The following is a 22,898-nucleotide window of genomic DNA, read 5'->3' as shown; positions in this document are numbered from 1 at the left end:
TTAGAATGTGAGAATGTTACTTTCACAAAATACTTATTTTTCAAAGTATTTTTCATCAACTTTACTTCCACCAACCGCGTATAAGAGATCTGATTGATTCCCATCCTCCTTAACACTTGGGATTGTCAGACTTCATAGTTTGCTGACAACAAACTAATTCCAGTATAATTTTTTATTTTGATCTTCATGACATATCACTGATAAAGCACATCTTCAAATGATCACTAGTCAAGGGTACGCCTTCTTCTGCAAAACATCTGTTTACCTCTTTCATCCCTTCTTCTACTGGATCCTTTTCCTACTCATTCATAAAAGTTCTTTATATATTCTTGATATATCTTATCTTAGTGTATACCTCATCTTTTCATTTTCTTTAATGTGTCATTTGATGAACAGAAATTCTTAATTTTAATTTAGACAAATTAATCTTTTATAGTTAGTGCTTTGGTGTGTCATTTAAGAAGTCCTTCCCTATCCTAAAGACAGAAGTATTTGCACCTCTGTTTTCTTAAAAAAGTTTTAAAGCTTTGTTTGCATCATTTTTATTCACAATTCATTTGAATGATGTTTTATGTGTGGTATAAGGTAAGGACCCATTTGTAGTTATTTATTTATTTCTCCACAGTAGTAATCAGTTTTCCCAGCTCAACCTGTTGAACAATCCCCTTTTTTTCCCTTGTAGTGCTGGGCTACCTCTCTCATAAATCCTACTTCAGTACACTTATGAGCTTCTTTCTAGGCTCTGTATTCTCTGTGTTCCTATACAATGTTATATTGTATTAATTAGTATAGCTTCTAATAAGTCTTTATATTTGGTAGATCTCTTACTTTCTTATTGTTTTTTAAAGTGTCTTGGTTATATTGGCATTTAGCAGTTAAATATAACTTTAAGGTTAATTTATAAAGTTTCATGAAAAACACTTGAAATTTTTCATGAAAAGTCTTATTGAAATATAACATAAAAATAATAAAGTTTACAAACCGTTAAGTGTGTAACTCCATGACATTTCACAAAGTGAACACATCCCTGTAAATACCACTCAGATCAAGATACAGAATATTGGGGCGCCTGAGTCACTCAGTTGAATAAGCGTCTGTCTTTAGCTCGGGTCGTGATAACGGAGTCCTGGGATTTGCCTTCAGCTTGGGTCATGATCCTGGAGTCCTGGGATTGAGGCCCGGATCAGGCTCCTTGCTCTGTGGAGAGCCTGCTTCTCCCTCTGCCTGCTGCTCTCCCTGCTTGTGCTCTTTCTCTCCCATACTCTCACTCTATCTCAAATAAATAAATAAAATCTTTTAAAAAAAAGATACAGAATATTACCAGTTTACAATAAACCTCTTTGATGTTCATCACTAGCTACTTCCACAAAGGAACCACCATTTTTACTTCTGTTATCATTGATTAGTTTTGCTTATTTTTGAACCTTACAGTGTTTCACCTTTAAAGACTGTGTTTGCTATGGATTTTTTGGTAAATATCCTTTATCACATTAAAGAAGTTCCCATCTATTATAGTCTGATGAAAGCTTTTTCATGAAGAGGTATTGAGTGTATACAATACATCTTTTAAGATGATAGTAAGGCTTTTCTCATTTATTCTATTAACAGGGTAAAATTACATTGATTGATTTCCAGTTATTTAATTTTGCATTCCTGAAATAAATCTAACTTCGTTGTAATATTTTATTAATTTTATATATTGCTGAATTCAATTTGCTAATATTTTGCTTTGGATTTTGCATCTATATTTATGAGGGATATTGGGTTGTGGCTTTCCTTTCTTGAATATTTTTTGTCAGAGTTCGACATCAAGGTGATGCTGGTGTCCTAATACAAATTGCAAAGTATTCTTTTTCACTGGAAGAATTTGAGTAGGACATATTATTTCTTGCTTAATAATAAACACTGAGGGTGGTTGGGTGGCTCAGTCAGTTAAGCATCTGCCTTCGGTTCAGGTCCTGGGATTGAGTCTCACATTGGGCTCCCTGCTTAGCAGGTAGTCTTCTTCTCCCTCTTCCTCTGCTGCTCTCTCTCTCTCTCTCTGTGTCAAATAAATTAATTGATTAATTTAAAAAATCTTTTAAAAAATAATAAACACTGAATGCTTTCCTTCTAAGGTAAGGAACAAGTCAGTTCTAGTCAACATTGTACTGGAGATTCTAACTAGTACAATAAAGCAAGAAACAAAATCATACCAATTACAAATAAGGAAGTGAAACTCATTTTATTCATAGACAACATGGGCATCTGTATAGAAACCCTGCTGAATCTATGGTAAAGCTCCTAGAAATAGTAAGTAAATTTAACAGTGTTGCAAAAGATGTCATCAATTTATAAGTTATGTTTTTAACTATTAGAAACAAGTAATTAGAAATTACAATTTTAAATGTACTGTTTATAATGACATCAAAGCCTATGTAATAATTAAGGATAAATTTGACAAAATACACACTAGACCTTACACAAAAGTACAAAACATACTAGGGCATGATTAAAGATACATAAATGGGCAGCTATGCCAAATTCATAATCAGAAGATAAAATATGTTAAGATGTCAGTTCTTCCCAAATTGATCATTCATGTTATTCCAATCAAAATTCTAGGAAGCTTTCTCTTTTCCTTTCCTTTCCTTTCCTTTCCTTTCCTTTCCTTTCCTTTCCTTTCCTTTCCTTTCCTTTCCTTTTCTCTTTTCTCTCTTTTCTCTTTTCTTTTCTCTCCTTTTCCTTCCTTCCCTTCCTTCCTTCCTTCCTTCCTTCCTTCCTTCCTTCCTTCCTTCCTTCCTTCCTTTTTTTTTTTTTTTGAGAAATACAAGCTAATTCTAAGATTTTACAGGGAATGGTCAGAGGCCAGTAACCTAAAAGAGCAATATCGAGTTTCATAAAGAAGAAAATTAGAGGACTTACTTACACTACCTGATTTTCAGACATATTTATCAAGCTAAAAAAATCAAGATGGTGTGTTATTTGGCATAATGATTGGAAAAATAATCAGTAGAACAGAATAGAGTCCAGAAAAATACCTGCTCACATATGTCACTTCAGAGTAACTCTTAAAATGATAGGATAAGTCACTTTATTCTTTTTCAAAAGTGTTCTGTATATTTTGGTCTGTTGCATTTTATAGTAATTTTGCTATCACCTCACCAATTTTAGAAATAAGCATTTGTTTCGAAATGTTTCCAATTTAACCTGTGATTTTCTTCTTACCCATTTAGTTATTTAGATGTGTATTGCCTCCTTTTGAAATAGTTGGGTGTTTTTCCTTGTACAGATCTTCCTCAACTTACAAAGCTATAAACCCACCCTAAGTTGAAGATATTTTAAGTTGAAAAGACCCTCAATATACCTAACCTACCAAACATCATAGTTTGGTCTAATGCCTAGCCTGCATTAAACGTGCTCAGAATACGTACATTAGCCTACAGTTGAGCAAAATCATTTAACACAAAGCCTATTTTATAATAAAATGTTGAATATCTCACATATGTTAAGTGTTGTATTGAAAGACAAAAAAAACAGAATGGTTATATGGGTGCGGAACAGTTGTGAGCGTACATGTTGTTCACTCTTGTGATCACTTGGCTGACTGGGAGCTGATGCTCATTCTTGCTGCCCAGCATGACAAGAGAGGGTCATACTGCATTACTGCTAGCCTGGGAAGAGATCAAAATTCAAAACTCCAAGTACGGCTTCTACTGAGTGCAGACTGTTTTCGCATTATCATAAAGCCAAAAAATCATACGTGGAACCCATTGTACATCAGGGACAATTTGTATGTGTTATTGCTATTAGCTTCTAATCTACCTGTATTGTGGTCAGAGATAGGACTCTCTACGATTACTGTATTTGAAATTTATTGAGACTTGTATCACCAGCATATGGTTTATGTGTACTTGCAGATAATTTGTATTCTGTAGCTTTTGCGGGGATTGTCCCTTAAATATCAATATTAATTATATCATTGTGGCTGATAGTGTTCAGATCTTCTGTCTTTAATGATTTTTGTATTTACTATTTTTATCGGCTTTTCTGTCAGTTGCTGACAGAGAGGTGTTAGAATCTCCCTCTGATAGGTCTTTCTGATTAATTGAACCCTTTGTCATTATAAAATGTTACTTTTAATTAATAATGTTCTGTTGGCTTAAAACCCAATTTTATGTTAATGTAGCCTGAGTCTTTAATGGTTACCTTTTATATGGTATACATTTTCCCATCCTTTCAATTTCCACCTATAGGTATCTTTATGTTAAAGTATACATAGTTGGGTCCTGTTTTTTTTTGTTGTTGTTGTTCATTCTGACAGTTTCTTCCTTTTCATTGCAGTTCGAATCCATTTAGAATTAATACAATAACATGGTTGGGTTTGGTGTACCATTTTACCATTTTCTTTTTAAGATTTTATTTATTTGACAGAGAGAGAGACAGTGAGACAGGGAACACAAGCAGGGGGAGTGGGAGAGAGAGAGCAGGCTTCCCACTGAGCAGGGAGCCTGATGCAGGGCTCCATCCCAGGACCCTGGAATCATGATCTGAGCAGAAGGCAGATGCTTAAGGACTGAGCCACCTAGGAGTGCCCCATTTTACCATTTTTGAAAAATTTATGCTGTTTTTGTTCCCCTATTCCTTTTTTTCTTCTTTCTTTTGGGTTGACTGTTTATGTATTTTAAGAGTAATTTAAAAAATTCAGTTTTCTGAAAGTCTTCTGGACTCAGCTGTTTCTGATGATAAGTCAGAGGGAATTTGTTTCATTATTTACTTAAATGTGATGTACCAGTTTTGTCTAGCTTCTTTTAAAAAATATCTTAACTTTAGTTTCAAGTGTTTTAAGTATGATGTTTCCAAGTGTGGTTTTCATTGTAATCAGCCTTCTTGCAGTTTGCTGGGTTTCTTGATTCTGGGGGGAAAAAAGTGTATTTATTTATTATTGAACTAAATTGGGGAAAAGTGTTGACATGGTTTCCTCAGTTATTTTTCTGACTCCTCTCTTCTCCATTTGAGATTCCTGTTTCACTTGTGTGAGACTTTTCAGTGTTGTTTCCTAGATCAGCAAGTCTCTCTTCATTTTTTAAAATCTTTTAATGTCTGTGTATCTTCAGGTTAGCTAATTTCTGTTCATTTCTCTTCAAGTAACTGATATTTCTGTTATCCCCAATTTGCTTTTTAAGTCTTTTCTGTGAATTATTCCTTAAATATTTTACGTTTTAGTACTGGGATTTTCATTTGTTTCATTATTGTAGTATCTGTACCTCTGTGGGGTTTTCCTAATTTTTCATATCTTACAAACATATTTTTCTTTAGGTCCTTATTATAATAGTTAAGATGGATCCTTTAAAATCATTGTATTTTAATTCCATATTTTAGGATTTCTTGGGTTTGTTGACTAGTGGTTTTCCTTTGCTTTTAAATGTAGGTCCCATACGGATGTTTTCTCTGTGTCTAATAATTCGGAATCGTGTAATGTATATTGTGAGAGATATGTTATAGATACTCTGGTTTCTCTTGTACTATTTATGTAGTGTTAAAGTTTTTTTGTTTTGTTTTTAATCAGAATTTAACTAGGTTATATTTAAACTCTAAGCCCTGTTTCCCTTCAGGTGGGTACAGTTTAATTGCCTTTATGTTCTTTTAACCTTATCCAGATTGTTAAGAGGCCTTGCCTAGTGCATGAGTAGTTGAGCTACCAGTCATACTTTCAGTTCTCTCTTTTCTAGAATTTTCCCTTTCTGGTTGCGGTAGTAGACCTGAACTTTGTCCTCTGTATGTTTCTATTGGAGTTTTAGCCTTCATACATAGTGTCTGTTGTGGGCCACCCTCAGGTCAAAATTCATAAAATAGGGAAGGTCACTCAACTATTTTCCAAGTATTAATTCTTATTCACATTCTTCGTATTTGATTATTCTCTGTTATCTTCAGGTAGTTGTTTTTGTATTTTGCTCAGAGTTTAAACAGTTATAGGTAGGAGGCTTAATCTGATAGGATCAGCTCTGCCATTATTATAAGTGGAACTCCCCCATCTTTGACTTTTTAAAGTGAATTATAACTTATTTTTAATCATTTTTCATGCAATGCAAGGATACATTCTCGTTTATCACTTCTCCTGTTTTTGCTATCTTTCTCTTACATTTTGATCCTACATAGGTTTTTACCCTATGAGACATTATCATTACTGACATTAAAGAATCAGTATTCATATAGAAGTTTTATTCACCTGAGTGTTCTTCCTTCTTCTCTGCAATTCTGTGTTTCCCTCAAGGATCTTTTGCCTTCTGTATTAAGCACTTCTCCAGTGTGTGAGTAGATCTGAGAGAGCTGTGGGGAGAGGAGTAAGTGGTGACCTCGGAAAGGCAGATGGCGGGCGCAGGTCGCCTAGGGCCTTGTTAGGCCACCATAAGGATGCGGGTTTTACACTGAGTGAGATGGAAATCCATTGGTGTGTTTCAAATAGAAATGCAACATGGAACCTATTGGAGTATTTCAATCAGAAGACTGATAAGATCTAACTTCAGCTTTAAAAGGCTCACCCTGGCTGCAGTACAGAAAGGAGACTACAGGAAGTCAAGGATGGGAACTGGGGGACAAATTCAAGAGGCAATTGTAAGGGTAAAGATGAAACTCAGGGGGTGCTTAGATTAAGTTGTGAGACATACTTTGATTTTGCAAATAATTCAAAAGTAGAACCCATAAGATTTGAAGATGGCTTAGATGTGAAGTTTGGGAAGAAGGGAGAAATTAAAAATGAATCCAGGATTTCCAGGCCTTACTAAGTGGACAAATAGATTTGCCATATTCTGAGGGAAGAAATATTATTCTAGCATTTCTCATAACAGGAAGGAGGACACTGAAGTTATACAGAGAGAAGTGGAAACCCCGAATCAGGGAATTAGTAATAGGAATGGAGATAAACAGGTGACTTGGGATTTCTACCAATTAGTAACATATTCTTTATCATGTCATTACTATAACCCTTCTTTAGAATTTAGTCCAACTAGACTCAACCTTTTTTTTTTTTTTAAGATTTTATTTATTTTATAGAGAGAGTGCACAAGCAGGGGGTGAGGTAGAGGGAGAGAAAGAGAATCTCAAGCAGACTCAGTGCTGAGCATGGAGCCCCACACAGGGCTCGATCTTCCAACCCTGAGGTCATGACCTGAGCCAAAATCAAGAGTCAGACACAGCCGACTGAGCCATCCGGGCTCCCCAGACTCATCTTTTCATTCATCCATTCTTCTATCCATCCATTCATTATTCATTCATGTATTGTTCAGTGATATAGTCAATATTTGTTAAAATCCTACTCTATTCTAGGTACTAGGTTTAATGTAAAAGAATACAAAGATGAATAAGACAGTCTGCTTTTATGAATTTTATAGATGGCTATGCAGACAAGAAAATAGTTATTATAAAATGTGCTATAATGGAAGTATGAGCATAGTATGAACTTTGTGGAAAGAAACTTTACAGGGAACATTGTATGGAGAGGAAGAGAGTTGTCAAAGCTTTCACAGAGAAAGTGGACTATATGTCAGTTTGAAAATTATTTAGGAATTTCTACCTTGGTGGAAGTGAATTATCATAGGCTCTGAGGTGAGAAAGTGTGTGGTATGTCCTGGATACTGAGAATATTCTAGGTAAGTGGTTCTCAGATTTTAATATACGTCCAAGTCACTTGGTGTAAGTGGCTGTAAAAATAGATTCTGATTCAATAGGTCTAGTCTGGGGCCTGAGATTCTACATTTATGTCACATTCCCAGATGATGATGTGATAGCTGGTTCAGGGATCACCCTTTGATTAGTGGGAGACTAAGTGGGCAAGTTGAGGGGAAATGGTAGGAATATTTTATTCTTTCTTCCATTTTTCCAATCCCTCGTTTATCTTTTTCAAATGCTTTTATAGTGGGACTTTTTTGTGCATGATTTTTGGGGGTTCCATTTAGAGTAATAGATAACATAAATTCTGGATCCCTTATCTGTGTTACCTGGCACAAATTACTTAATTTCTCTAAGCCTCAGTTTTATCATTTGTAAAATGGGTATTATAATAGTACCTACCTCATAGGAGTTTTATGAAGATTACATGAGGCAATGCTGGTGGGCATTTGGACTAATAATTAGGTTATTATTAGTTAGGTCTTAATATCGTTACATAGAAAAAAACACTTCTTACGTCATGTTAGTAATTTGAAATTTTTTCCCTGTATTGGTGGTGATTTATCTTTTCTTCCTGATCTCACTTACAATCAGAATTATTGGTGAGCTAACTGACAGTCTTTGCCATAGAAAAGGGCAAAGCTAATTGGTTCATATGGGATTGAAACCCGTGACCTTTGATTTCTTAGCACCTTGCTCTTAACTAGCTGAATTCTGAATGACTGACTGCCCATTCTATCTCAGAATGCTTGTTTATCTTTTTCATGCAGAAGTACTGTTTCTTGCCTTGGAGGAATATCTTGTAGTAGAGGACAAGAGAGAAACCTAAGCCTTACATTTACTGTATTTACCTGTGAATGAGAGTCACTTCATGTGGCTAAAAGAAGACCACAAGATTGGGGTTGTGAATTTTAACCACAGGCTTGTTTATTTTTATTTTGTTTCACCAATGTCTATTTCTTCCTTTCCTAAGTGGCAGAGAATTGTTTTTCTGTATGTTGTTTTCCCTTATGGTCTCACTTTTTTTCAAAAATTTTATCACTAAATATTTGAAATCCACAAAAAAATAAATGTAATGTCTGCATAACCACCAGAAGCTATCAACCAATACTCTTGATGCTACCTGCGTGCTCTCCTTTGATACCATTTTACTTATTTTCCCTAAAGATAATCACTTTCTTCGATATTTTTATTTTTTAATTTTAATTTTTAAAATTAATTCCTGCCTATTAAAACTGTTTTCTTAAATAATATATCATTTGGTATTGCCTTTATTTAAATCTTAAAAAAATCATCCTCTAGGATGCCTGGGTGGCTCAGTCGGTTAAGCATCCAACTCAGTTTTGGCTCAGGTCGTGCTCTCAGGGTCTTGAGATCAAGCTTGGTGTTAGGCTCTGTGCTGAGCATGGAGTCTGCTAAGGATTCTCACTCTCTGCCTCCCCTCCGCCCTTCTCGCCATCCACCCATGCTGCCATGAGCTTGCTTTCTCTCTCTCTCAAAAGAAAAAAATCATCCTCTTCGAATATTATTCTCCACAGCTAGGTTTTTTTCTTTGAACTTTACTTTTGTAAGATAGCTCGCTGCTTTTGAGTATAGCTATACTTTGGTTCCCCTTCCATGGAACAGTCTATTGTATGAATAGGCTACAGTTTATTTATCTACTCTTTTTGTCAATGAACATTTTTTTAGCTCTAGAAATTTTTATACACTGCTGCTGTGAACTTCGTAGTATCTGTGTCCGTGCCCACATGTGCAGGACTTTTTCTAGGATATATTGCTAAGGGTGAAATCACCTGTCATGGGTATGCAAATATATTCGGGCTTACAAGAAAATGCCAAATTGCTTGCCAAAGTGGCTGTCTCAAGTGATAGACTTCTTAGTTACATTCTTAAAGGGAAAAAATAGTATCTCATTCTGGTTTCAGTTTGTATTTCTTTGGTTTCTAATGGGGTTTATGTGACCTGAAATACCTGTTTGTGTCTTTTGCTCATCTTTCTATTAGGATGCTTGCCTTTTTGTTGAAGTTCCTTGTTTTAGATACTAATCTTTTGTTATTATATTATTGACCATAATGGGAGCTTCTATATTACATAAACCTCAAATCTCTGTGGTTTAAAATAATTTATTTCTTATTTACATTACAGTCCAATGTGGGTATTACTTGGATTTTCAGCTTCTAAGCAGTGATTTATAGATCTAGGCTCCTTTCATCTCTTGGCTCCATTAGCTTTCAACATGGCTATCAAAGTTGTCCTGGAATCATGTCTACTCCAGCTAACAAGAAGGGAAAAGGGGCCTGGAGAATCATTTAGGAAGTTTTTATGAATAAGGCCTCAAAGTGGTACATACTACTTCTGCCAGCATTGTTTGGCAAAGAATTGCAAAGAAGATTGGGAAATATGAACCCCCAAATATTGGAAAATATGTGTCTGTTTCCAAAAAGAAGAAGTGAGTTTAGAGATCAGTGAGCAGTCTCAGCTTTCAATTATAATTGTTGCAAATATCTTCTTGCTCGTGGCTTGTCTTTTCACATATTCTATGATGTCTTTTGAAAAATGGTTATTAAGTTTAATATAGTTGAATTTCTCATCATTTTCTCTTAAACTTTGTGCTTACTGTATCTTGTTTAAGAAATCCTACCTTATCCTGAACTCAGAAGATATTTTCCTATATTTTCATCTAAAGTGTTACAGTTTTCACTTCCACATGTCAGTCGTTACGTGGAATTGATTTTTGTTTATTGTGAAGAATATTCAATTTAACTTTTTTAAAAAAAATCTGGATATCTGCTTATTTCAGCACTATTGATTGTGCTAATAATCAATCCTTTTCTCAATGCTCTGCATTGCTTCCTCTGACTTTTTTTTTCCCTTTTAGAAAGAGGGGGTGAGGGGTAGGGGGAGAGGGAGAGGGAGAGAGAGAATCTTAAGCAGGCTCCACGCCAGTGCAGAGCCCAATGCAGGGTTCAGTCTCACAACCCTGAGATCATGACCTGAGGTGAAATTAAGAGTCGGACGCTTAACTGACTGAGCCACCCAGGCACCCCTCCTCTGACATTTTTTATTTCATGTATATATGGGTCCGCATTTAAGTGGGTCTATTTAGGCTCTGTATTCTGTTGTGTTGGGTGACTTTTTTTTTAATCTCTGAAATAACAACACTGTGTTTGTTATTGCAGCTTTATGATGAGTCTTGATATCTGATATGATAGATCTCTTCAGTTTCTTCTTCTTCAATTGTGCTTTGGATATTCTTGATCCTTTGCTCTTCAGTATAATGTTATAATCAGCTATCATGTTCTCTAAAATATCTTATGAGGGTTAATTTGAGAAGAAATGATATTTTTACCATCTTAAATCTTCTTATCCCTAAGTATGCTATATATACTTCAATTTCGGTCTTCTTTAATGCATTTTTAAAACATTTTGTAGTTTTATTCATAGAGGTCTTTATTAGATATGTAATAGCTACTGTCTCAATTATTAGATTCTGAGTAACTTACATTTTTGTTGCTATTTTAGCTACTTGTCTTTTTGTTAGATTTTTCTCTTGTGTATAGAAATGTAATTGATCTTTAAATGTTTATCTTATATCCAGCCACCCTGTTAATGTCTTATTAATTCTAATATATTTTATAGATTCCTCTGGGTTTTCTATGTAGATAGTTTCCCAGTTTTATTTTTCCTTAAAAACCCCAGTATTTTTTTCCAAATTTTTTTCTTTTCCTTTTTTAAAATTAAAAAAAAAATTTTTTTTGATGTAAAGTTCGATGATTCATTAGTTGCGTATAACACCCAGTGCACCATGCAATACGTGCCCTCCTTACTACCCATCACCAGCCTATCCCATCCCCCCACCCCCTTCACCTCTGAAGCCCTCAGTTTATTTCTCAGAGTCCATAGTCTCTCATGCTTCATTCCCCCTTCTGATTAGCTCCCTTTCTTTATCCCTTTCTTCTCCTACCGATCTTCCTGGTTTTCCAAATTTTTATTTAAATTCTAGTTAGTTCTTAATCAAGAAATGGGTAGGAGATATGAACAGACATTTCTCTAAAGAAGACATACAAATGGCCAACAGCCACATGAAAAAATACTCAACATCACTCAGCATCATGGAAATACAAATCAAAACCACAATGAGATACCACCTCATACCAGTCAGAATGGCTAAAATTAACAAGTCAGGAAATAATAGATGTTGGCGAGAATATGGAGAAAGGGAAACCGTCTTACACTGTTGGTGGGAATGCAAGCTGGTGCAGCCACTTTGGAAAATACTATGGAAGTTCCTCAGAAAGTTGAAAATAGAGCTACCCTACGACCGAGCAATTGTACTACTGGATATTTACCCCAACAATACAAATGTAGTGATCCGTAGGGGCACCTGCCCCCCAATGTTTATAGCAGCAGTGTCCACAATAGTCAGACCCCAAATGTCCATCGACAGATGAATGGATAAAGAAGAGGTGGTGTATATACACAATGGAATATTACTCAGCCATCAAAAAAATGAAATCTTGCCATTTACAATGATGTGGATGAAACCAGAGGGTATTATGTTAAGGGAAATAAGTCAATCGGAGAAAGACAATTATCATGTGATCTCAATCATATGTAGAATTTAAGAAACAAAACAGAGTATCATAGGGAAAGAGAGGGAAAAATAAAACAAGACGAAACCCGAGGGGAGACAAGCCATAAGAGATTCTTAATCATAGGAAATGAACTGAGGGTTGCTGGAGGGAAGGGGGGTGGGGAATGGGTTAACTGGGTGCTGGACATTAAGGAGGGCATGTGATGTAATGAGCATTGGGTATTACATAAGACTAATGAATCACTGAACTCTATCTCTGAAGCTAATAATATATGTTAATTGAATTTAAATTTAAAAAAAGAAAAAAGAAAATGAACTGGTAAACAACAAAAATATTCTTGTTAGTTAACATGTAGTGTAATATTGGTTTCAGGAGTTGAATTTAGTGATTCATCAGCTACCTATAACACCTAGCACTCATCATAACAAGTACCCTCCTTAATACCCATTGCCCATTTAGCCCATCTGCCACCCATCTCCCTCCATCAACCCTCAATTTGTTCTCTATCATTAAGAGGCTCTTACAGTTTGCTTCCCTTTGCTTTTTTTTTTTTTTCCAGTTCCCTTATGTTCACCTGTTTTGTTTCCAAATTCCACATATGAGTGAAATCATATGGTATTTTTCTTTCTCTGAGTGACTCATTTAGCTTAGCATAATGCACTCTAGCTCCATCTAGGTCATTGTAAATGGCAAGGTTTCATTCTTTTTGATATTTGATGACTGAGTAATATTCCTGTGTGTGTGTGTGTGTGTGTGTGTGTGTGTGTCACATTTTCTTTATCCATTTATCAGTTGGTGGATACTCTCTCCATAGTTTGGCTGTTGTTGTAAACATTGGGGTGCATGTACTCCTTCAACTCTGTATATTTATATTTATATATATTTAACTCTGTATATTTATATCCTTTGGGTAAATACCTAGTAGTGCAATTGCTGGACCATAGGGTAGCTCTATTTTTAACGTTTTGAGGAACCTTATTACTGTTTTCCAGAGTGGCTGTACCAGTTTGCATTCCCACCACAGTGTAAGAGGGTTCACCTTTCTCCTCATCCTCAACACAAAAATCCTAATATGTTATACCAATGTTTATACATTTTACAAAATGTATACAAAAGTTCAGTAGAAGTGGTAATAGTGAGTGTCCTTGTCTTGTTCTTAATTTCAAAGGGAGTATTTCACCTTGGATAATGACGTTAGCCATAAGTTTCTTCCCTTTTATCAGTTTAAGGAGCCTGATTAATATCATACATAAATGGTGATAAACTTTATCAAATATTTTATCTTTTGGTGCCTGAGGCACTTCTAATTCTTTATTAACTAATTTATTCCTTTTACTGATACTTTGTTTTTTGAATCTTTATGAAGGAAATTGGTCTGTTATATAACTTTTGTACTGTCTTTATCTAGTATTGCTAATAAGACCAATCTCATACAATGAGTTATTGAGCTAAAGAGAGAATTAGAAAATTGGACTGTAAAGCTGCTCAGAATGCAGGGACACAGCATAATGGGAAATATGAAAGAGTTAAGTGGGTATGGAAGAGAAAATGAGAAATTCAAATCATGTCTAATTGTAAAATGTGAGATGGAGAATACAGACATGGCAGTAAACTCCAGCTCTGTGATAGATTTTTTTCAAGCCTTCCTGGGCAGCTTGACTTTAAATCTGCAAGCTTTTTATTGGTTCATTTTTGGGGTTTCTGACTTTTCTTTTGAAAATAATTCATAACTAGCATGGAAGTATGATGATTTCATAAGAATTAACACAGAAGCTAGGGCCCTTATGGTGACCCACATAAATCATAATAAAAGGCATAATGAGGTTAGTTCCAGTGAATTTAAGGCAGGTAATGGTAGTAGGTTGAATACTGGGAGTAGAGAAGTCTCTGCCAATGGTTTCTTCTAGACATATGTAGATTGATGTGAGGGGATGTAAGGAAACTAGATCTTAGCCCCAGTGCTTGGCCTCGCCTTCAGTCCCAATGATGGTGGAAGAAGACCTGAGGAGGCAGGCCTGGTTTTAGCCCCCAAGTGTGCTTACACTCTTGATCCCTACATGTGGCCGTGTGTGTGTGTGTGTGTGTGTGTGTGTGTGTACGTAAGGATATAAAAAGAAAATGGAGACTGTATGTTTTATATCATTGGAAACATACAGTATATAAATTTGTAAACTGCTTTTACCATTACCATTTCATTATAATAGGATTAAATGTTTAAAAACATTTTTGACTCCCTGGTAGTCTCACGTAGGAATGTACCTTTTTTTGTTGGTGGTGGTGAAGTTGTTGTTGTTTTTTTTTAATCATCTTTCATATGTTTATTTTAGACTCTATGGTATTAGACACAATGGGTACAGAGTTACACAAGGTATAGTCCTTGTCCTCTGAGGCTTAAGGTTAATAAGTACCATCATTATCATGACTAGAGGCCTATGTGGTCTGGCGATACACAGATGGCTATTAGATATATTTATTTACTTAGTGGATTATTTATTTATGTTTGGTTGACATTTTAAGCATGTGCAACTAACTACCATAGGCTATAATGTTTTGTGTTTTCTTTTTTTTTTTTTAATTTGAATATAGTTGAGACACAATGTTACATTAGTCTCAGGTGTACAACATAGTGATATAACATCTCTATACCTTAAGCTGTGCTCACCACAGTGTAGCTACCATCTGTCACCATACAGCACTTTTACAGTATCATTGACTCTATTTCCTATGCTGTGCCTTTTGTTCCTGTGACTTACTCATTTCATAACGGAAAACCTTTATCTCCCACTCCCCTAAGTAATTAGTATTTAAATTTCAACAAATGCTTATTGAATGAACACATGCAAAAATGTATACCCTGCTCCAAACCCATTTAGCCTCTCACAATGATCAAGTATTCTTCGATAACAATTCCAGTAAATAGGACATAGGAGCATTAAGGAGTCAACTTATGCAAGGGATTATCAAATTGTGATGTGGAATACTTACATTTGTACTCAAAATTCCTGTTCTCTTTTCTTTAGCAGTGCTGAATTGACTTGGTAGAATTTTCCAACCAGCAAAGGAGAAAACAATGTCAGTATTAGTTAGCTTTGTTTTCTTGCCAATCAGGGGGTGTAGTATTGATGGTGGCTAATTGGCATCAACTAAACTAAATTTTAATTTCTCAGTTGGCAGAGATCAGATTGTAGTACCTTAACTTAGGCTCAGAGTAATGTTAAGCTTTGTCATACTGTAGCTGGGATATATGCCAGCATTAATAATTGGTTTGCTTTTCATGATTTTTACTGTATTATTGTTTCAGTTACACTTTTTTTTCTCATTTTCAAAATGGAAGAATATCAATCTTGTACTTTCTTTGGGTATCTTTTTTTTTTTTTAAAGATTTTATTTATTTATTCAAAAGAGAGACAGTCAGCGAGAGAGGGAACACAAGCAGGGGGAGTGGGAGAGGAAGAAGCAGGCTCCTATCGGAGGAGCCCGATGTGGGGCTCGATCCCATAACGCCGGGATCACGCCCTGAGCCGAAGGCAGGCGCTTAACCGCTGTGCCACCCAGGCGCCCCATGGGTATCTTACTATTATAGCATCAAAATAATTTTTAATATGTAATAACTGTTATATATAATGTACTTTAAAATTACATTAATCACCATTTTATTTCACACTTAACTAATTTGGAATTTATATATAAACTCATTTTGAAAAGTTGACTTATTTTGCAGCATTATCTTAAGTGAAAACTGCTTTAACTTAATTATACTCAATGTTTATATTTTTAATTCATTTGTATATGTAGACATGGTCACAGAAATATATGGGAAATGATCTCTCAAACAGTTTGATATTTAATCAACCTTTAGAAGAAAACAACTCAACAATAAAATAATGCTATGTCATGGTTTTTAACTTTGATAAATGAAGAACTTTTTTATTTAAAGGAAAAATTTGAAGTCTTTATCTTTTTTAAGTCTTAACTATAAACTTTTTTTCCCTAAAGCTCTTTCTGCATTATATTCACGAAATTTGAACTTGTGATAATTATACAACTTCACTACCCTGCAAAAAAAATAAACCATTTCTTCTTTAAAGGGTGGGGGGACTTCAATAGATATACTGATATTTTAAGCCTGCTTTAAGTTCCAAGCAGAATGAAACAGCCCAAGATATTAAAATCTAGAAATTTAGCATATATAATGGAAACTGCAACTCACCTTTAACTACTCTATAGTGGCACTTCTCTTGCTGCTATAATAAAACTTAAGAATGTTTTAGTGATTTTTTTTCCCTACTATTATTCAAAATTACATTACCCTTACTGAAATCTGAATGGCTTTTAGTGGATTAATTAAACTGTAGCTGGTTTGCCATCTGGGTGCAGCTTGTTTAGCTGCCTTTTCACAGAAAGATTTCTCATGGAATAAAGACTATTTTTTGTTAGAATACAGCTGTTAGGCTTCACTTTCTAAGAAACAAATAGTTTGTGCTTTCTTAGATGAGATTTGTGATGAAATTCAATTTGTAAGACAAAAAATCCTATTATTGCCTTTCTTTTTTAAGGTTATTAATAGTACAGAACAGGCTTTTTTATATTCTGTGTAAATTTGTAAAAAATATATTTTGTGTCTCGATAACTTGTAATATTAAGTAGATCCTAGGTTTAGGCTAGATGTGAAAAAAATGGGAAACAGGGAATTAACTAAATCTGATTTTTATGGCTCAAGTGGTTTCATTAAATGAGAGTGCTCTGTGTTGTTCATTAATGAACTTGTGCCATATGCTTTAACTGTTCTGGTCAATAGCTGATAAAGAAAGGCTTGTGGGTTTGCTTTTTCTTTCTTTCTCTCTCTCTCTCTTTTTTTTTATAAAGCTGGATAAAAATATCCATGTGATGGGCTTTTATCAAAGGAGTTACTTTGAATTCAGTAACTACTACTGAGGCAATATGGCTCGCAATTTGCGACCCAAAGGTAGTCATACATTATTGGAATACAGCCTACTGCGCTTCACATTACACAGATGTGAAGGCCTGATTATAGCTGCTTCATAATTAACAGTGATCCGATTTGTTTTGTGGCATAAATGGTGCATGTGTAGAACATTAGCCATGGCACTCTCATTCAAATTCAACTCAAGGGCTCAGCGGCAGGCGGGTCACGAGCTTCAGGGAGTAGAAGCACAAGCTCCTCCATATGTTCTTGCTGCATCTTACTATGGCTATGAGTGCAAGATAAGTTCCCCAAAGAACCTAATCGTGTTCTGTAATTACAGCGCGGCTTTCTGCTGGCTAGAAATGAGGGAGAAGCTAAAACACTCCCTCATCAGATAATTTGTAAATTACTTTACATGGCGGATGCCTAACTCAGTTGGTTTTCAACTGCTGAAATTATAAATAATTGTAACAGATGTGGCAATATGGCTGGCCTCCAATAAATGAGGCCCTTGATAATTTGGCCAACCCTTTGACAGGCCAATTTAATAAAATGTGAACAAAATCTTCTTGCTAATAATTTATCATCCTTTTTCCCAATAGAATAAATTTAATTACCCTAGCAGTTAACAAGGTCACACCCAGATGCCAAACTCGGCTACAGTTTTGATAATGCAATCAGGAATTGAGAGGTGATGACAGCGTTGTTGTTTTTTTCATTACCTGGCTTCACATAAACACAGGTGGCGTAGCTTTCTTGTCAGTTTTTAATAATTACAGGCTATTATGGAATGCATAGTTAGCAGATTGAAAACCACACTTTAGTGAATTTGTTTGAGTATGATTGAGGTTTTAATGTATAGAGATGATAATGCATAACAAGCGTAGTCCCTTGCTTATACCTTTAGTACACAAATTTTGATTCTTTTACTGGTGACGTAAGTGTCAAATGTTTACAAAACTTAGAGTACGCATTATAGTAAGTAATGGATTGTACCTAAAAGTTCCATATTTAGAGACATGCTGAAGAGGACATTATTTACTTGAATCAAGAAATTCATTTTAGGACACCATTAAGAGGTACACTTCAAATATTTAGATTTGCAAATTCTAACAGAATGTGAGGCATATAATATCTTTCTGGAAAAACTTGTGTTCAATTTTGCTAACCTTAAATGGTTAAAAAAAAAACAAAAACCAAAACCCAAATCTGTAGGCAAATCACTTAATCTTTCCATTCTCATTTTTAAGTGAGCCCAGGATTAGTTTACTCTTGGGATTGGAATCTGCAGTCAATGTGTATATTATAGAGTTGACACTCTAAACAGTCTTTGTGACATGTAAATATCACTAATTTTTGTCAGTGCAGTGTGATATTTACATGTCATGGAAGAAACAACTAGCTTGTGGTTGCTCAATTTTGTAATACAGAGACTGTTGTCACTCACTGGATGTGACTGTAAGCCAACAGAGCACCCAACTATAACCCATTCACTGTTAAATATGCTGTTAGAAGTAGTTAAAAGTTGTGAAATTAGATTTTTCCTTTTATTTGTTCATTAATTTGGCCGTATCACACAAGTGTTGAGATACTAAAGGAAAGTTTAATTTAACTGACTACTTTATAGTACTGAATTTTGCTATGATGTGACATTCAGATGCTGTTTATGAGAGGAGATGGTGATAGTTTAAATGTAGTAAATAATTTCATTATATTTTGTGATCTCTAAATGCAATCGGGATATTTGGGTTGAAAGTGAGTGCAAGTAAAGACTTGCAGATATTTATATTTTTAAAAATTGGGTACTAACTTAGTTTTATTATTATTAAATATTAGTCATTTATTACTCAATTTAGGAGTCTTTCTAAAAGTGAGGTGTGAATTTAAACTGGTATACCTAATTCCATTTGTGAACTTTTGTAATAAGACTATCTTGAATTATAATGTCATGTTGACTTATTATTTTTCTTTTTCCCTTTTAAAAAAATAACTTGTGACTATAATTAAAGTTATCCATTTTCAGGTGGATGATTCAGCTAATAGCGTTTTATAAATTGGCAGTAGATGTATTTTTGCATTTCTAAAATCAATTTTAAATAAAATTTCAAGTTTTTGTAGAGATTCAGATTTTTCTTGAGAAGAAAATTTGTGTGTGTGTGTGTGTGTGTATACTCTTTAACATATATATTTTTATACTATGTCTTCTTCCTAGAGGATTTGAGTTCATTTTCAGAGAACAGTTATTCAAGATGTCATTTTCTCTGATACATTTGTATATAGGTTAGATGTTTTATATACACACATATATTACAGATTTTAAGCATACATGTATGTTTAATGTATATTGAATTTTCAGTGAGCTTGTTTTAGGAGAAATTATTTCTTTTGCTGAGGTATCATGCCCTTTTAGATGTTTATGTTTTACAGTAGGCTACATTATGTATTGACAGGTTTGGAATTTATAAATTTCTTAAGTAAAATAATATATGTTAAATGCTTATCTTCAGCGAGGACCTCAATATTTTTTCACTAAATGATAGTTACTATTATTTTAATATAGTAGGAAACAAATGAATATATTTAATTAAAACTTACCAATAAGGAAAACAATTTAACTTGCAATTCTTTTTCATCATTATATTTTGAAACACTTTTCTATTAGGCATTATTCACTCAGCCTCTGATATATAATGCTATACGATGTTGCTTGAAGTTAGTACAACATGACTAGATTATTTCATTTATATAACTCTTAATAGTAATTTGTACAACACCTAATGAATGATTTTTCCTGTCCCCCTTCCACTCTACATCTTCTACAGGACTTCTTGATCAAAATTATCTCTGTGGATCAATGTGTAAAAGAAGTTATATATTAATAATGGTCAATTTAAAGAGATAGGTTCAATTGGAGGCATTTGGACACATATTCCATTGATCACTTCTCATCAAGATTAGCTATGGTCTAGCACCATACCTTTCATTATCTTTTAAGACTGTAAACTATAAAGGTGAATAAGGGTTTTTGATATTAGAGGAAAAAATTATTGATTCAATACTAATAATTCTTAGTAAGAAAATTAAACTTTTCAAAGATTCTAGGATTTTGAGGGCAATACATAGAATGAACTTCCCCAGACAGGGGTACTGGTTGTCTTGATTTTGCTAAGCCTTCCAAGCAGCGCTTGAAAGGATAATGACAAGTAAAGATGTACGTATTTCTCATATATGTTATAAATAGTTTACAAAGCACATTAAGTATAGTATGGATAGGGGACAGTGGAGTGACCTGTCAAATACAACCTTATCTAGGTGATCAAGGTCAATGTCAAGAGTTAAATCATGTTGATACTATGTAACTTTGATATAATATAATGAAAATGGCACTTCACTTCTATGATCTTCCTCCCCCAAACATATAACCCCAGTCTGATCATGAGAAAAACTCAGACAAATTTCAATAGAGGGGCATCCTACAGTGCACCTGAATATCACTCTACTCATCAAAACTATCCATGTTACCAGAAGTAGGTAAAGTCTGAGAAACTGCCACAGCCAAGAGTTGCTGGCATGACAAGTAAATGTGGTATCGTGGATGTGGTATCTGGAACAGAAAAAGGACATTATGTAGAAACCATGGAGATATGAATACATTATGGACTTTAGTTAAAAATAATGTATGAATATTGGTTCATTACTTGTAACAAATGTACCATGTTGATAATAGGGGAACCTCGATGGATGGGGGTGGGAGGTATAGGGCTCTACAGCATCTACTTAGATTTTCTGTAAGTATAAAACTGTTCTAAAATTAAATCTATTAATTTTAGAAAAGAAGGTTAAGAAGGTTAAAGGGCAGAATTATAACGGTTTTCCTTTTCTTTTTTATGTCTGGGTGATATAGCCCAAAGTTACCACTAGCAAACTATAAGGGATGTGATTATGAAGACTTTCATTTCTATTTCTCCTATATAATCTGAAAATTTTATACTCAACTTTTATTCCTTTTATTTGAAGGAAAAAAATTACATTTTGAAAAACAAATTTAGTGATGTGTTCATTGTAAAATTTAAGGAAATTCAAATAAATATGAAGAAAATAATTCACATATTTCCACTCAGAAATGACACTAAAACATTTTAGGGTGTTTTGTTGTTTTTTTTTTCCTTTGCAAGTTTGGCAAAATCTGTTTCTGTATAGTATATTCTTTGGTGACCTGCTTTTCTCATTTAGCAGTTTATCATGGGTATCTTTCTGTATCAACCTTCAGCATGACTAGAATGCTAAGCCAAAGGCTTGACACATTTTTATGTGCTTTGTTGCATATTTCAAAATTTCCTTAGAAATTTGTAGCAGTTCTCAAAATACAGGAGTCATAAATAGAGTCTGGCCAACATTTTAAAATTAGGAGATTTCCCTTAGAAACCCTAATTCCTTACTTCTTTTGAAAAATCAGTAGCTCTGGCAGCAGTGGGGCACATTCATTCCCCTAGGAAAACGGTTGGCTGGAGCTGAGTAGCTCCCGTCACCAAAACCCTCCTTATGCCCTTAGGTGAATCTGAGCATCATTTGACATTTCATTTTACCTGTGCTTTTAAAAATGGTCATATTAAGAGAAGTATGAAATACGTCTTGTGCCTATGTCTCCTGCAAAAGTGGTAAAAGGCAAGAGAGGGAAAAGATCAGATTTTAAAAACACTGGGAGCATGTATAAGTTTTTTTGTGGATGTAAATAATCTATATAAATGTGTAATATGTCTACAAAGTGTCTTTGTTGAATGAATTCTAGAGCTGTGATTTTAAAATATACTAAACACAACCCATTTTATTTATTTACTTACGTTATCTTCCCCACTTCTTTGTAAATTTGAGTTAATCAGTGCTTTCATAGTATTTTATTTTTGAGTTTCTGTTATTGTTTGTTGAAGAATTTTGAAGGACCGCTGCCTAAATATAAAATCCTTACAATGATGATGACAGTATTCATGGTTGGAGCATTTTTAATGTCTTCACAAGTATTTGAATTATTTATCGTTACAGCTTCTTGACTGAATAATCCAATTTTTACATTCTTATCTACTACATTATAATCCAGTGATATCTTAGAAAACTCATTTAAAGAATATGGGATTGCTTATTGGATATACCAATATAGCTAAAGTTATGTTATTTCCGTTTTATTCCAAATTTTTGTTTGACCTTGAACTATTTATTTAAAATTTCTTTGGTAAGTGATGGGATATTAATATATTCTTAATAATTTTATTTAAAGGAACCTGGATAAGAGCAGGTAGCTTTTGAGAACTGTTTAGATTAGTGGCCCAGTCAAAGGAAATAGTTACAAACATCATAAATTTGCTTACATGATAGGAAGAAACAATGAAATAAATAATAGTCATATGGTGATTAAAAAGTGGGAGGTTAGAATTGGGCAAAGTCATTTAGAGTTTGGAATAAAAGTGCTTGAAGTATTTTAATTTGATATTTAAAGAAAGGTAATGGAGTAAGTATTTAAAAATGGTAAGTATGGTAAAAGTACAATATACACAATACTGAGGAAAATATTTAGCAATATAACTGAATGAAGATTGGGAAACAGATCAAGTGATTTAAATAGATAAGGTGTAATAATATAAAAAATCAAGGATGACCTCTCTCATAATAATTAGAAGTTAGAATTAGGACAGTTTTGCCTATTCCCTAAAAAAAAGAAAAAAGAGTTTAAACTG

The 22,898-nt window shown here is 34.1% G+C and overlaps 1 protein-coding gene across 5 annotated transcripts in view; it reads left to right on the top strand.

Annotated features, from left to right (window-relative positions):
• Positions 1 to 22,898, top strand: part of CNTLN (centlein) — a 286,705-nt gene that overhangs the window by 125,556 nt on the left and 138,251 nt on the right. The window lies entirely within an intron of this gene.

Source organism: Ursus americanus, chromosome 18 (genome assembly GCF_024610735.1).
Source record: "Ursus americanus isolate L20-20 chromosome 18, mUrsAme1.1.p, whole genome shotgun sequence".
NCBI lineage: Eukaryota > Metazoa > Chordata > Mammalia > Carnivora > Ursidae > Ursus > Ursus americanus.
This window is presented reverse-complemented; position numbering and strand designations above follow the sequence as displayed.